The sequence below is a fragment of the Meleagris gallopavo genome, chromosome 7, assembly GCF_000146605.3.
Source record: "Meleagris gallopavo isolate NT-WF06-2002-E0010 breed Aviagen turkey brand Nicholas breeding stock chromosome 7, Turkey_5.1, whole genome shotgun sequence".
Classification (NCBI taxonomy): Eukaryota; Metazoa; Chordata; class Aves; order Galliformes; family Phasianidae; genus Meleagris; species Meleagris gallopavo.
The window spans coordinates 23,158,303-23,159,335 of record NC_015017.2 but is presented as its reverse complement, the minus strand read 5'-3'; positions in this window follow the sequence as shown (position 1 = coordinate 23,159,335).

The window sequence follows — 1,033 nt, the reverse complement described above, 5'->3', positions numbered from 1 at the left end:
GAATGCTAAGCGGGCTGTGCTCCCCACTGGTGTCTGGGGACAGCCTTTGGAGGAAAGCTGTGCTGAAGAGGCACAAGGACAGCAGCAGCCACTGATGGTCCCATCCAGTCTTGTGCTTTGTGACTGTGAAAAACCGATGCCCCGCAGCACAGAATAAAACCAGAGGAACATTAGTTAAAGCTGAAGAGATAAACTATTCATGCAAGTTAATAAGATGAAACATACCATATTAGAGAATATACTTTTTTAAAGATATGGCAAAACACTGAAGTTTGTTTTCTATTTTCAGAGTATTGTAATAGCATGCAACACTTCTGTTATCAGGAATAACTTTGTTCAATCTTTACCTACTTTTATTTATAGAACAGGGAGGATTTGCAAAGTACTTACGTTCAAATTTAAACAAATACAGTTTGTTAAATGCAATCAAGAGAAGCAACAATACAAAGGAATCCATTAACAGTGCGATCCTTCCTGACAACTTCTTCATTTATAAGTCATAACTAGGGGCACGGGTACATTTTGGAAGCCAGAGCCAGCTTCGGGCGGGCACGACCCGTTCCAGCCAGTACTGGAGCAGCAGAGGTGGCTTCCCCTCCCCAGCACACACGCTCCACTTCTCTCTTACCTTTCTTTGTGATGGGAATTCAGAGCAGTCCCTTCTCTGTGGCTTCCCATAGAAAAGGACAGGTTCTGCTTTCCTTTGGCGTTGCCATTTTATGCAAGATTTGGTGCTCCTAATTTTTTCCCTTCCCCGCAGAGGACAGCCAGGGACCAGTGGCCTTTTCGAAGCGTACAACCAGGTTTGTCACAGTGATGCAAGAGGTCTGGCACAGCATTAAGTGACGAGCAACACCAGCATCTCCCCCAGCCGAGACCACACTGGCACCACAGGCACTTGAGAGAATCATCAGGCTATTTTAAATACACTAAGCATACTGCAACTGAAGGCAATCCTATAAACTTGTTCTTCCTAGAAACTTGCTCTTCCATGCTACCCAAAAGGCTGGCTCTCCCTCGTGGTTAAAGGGCC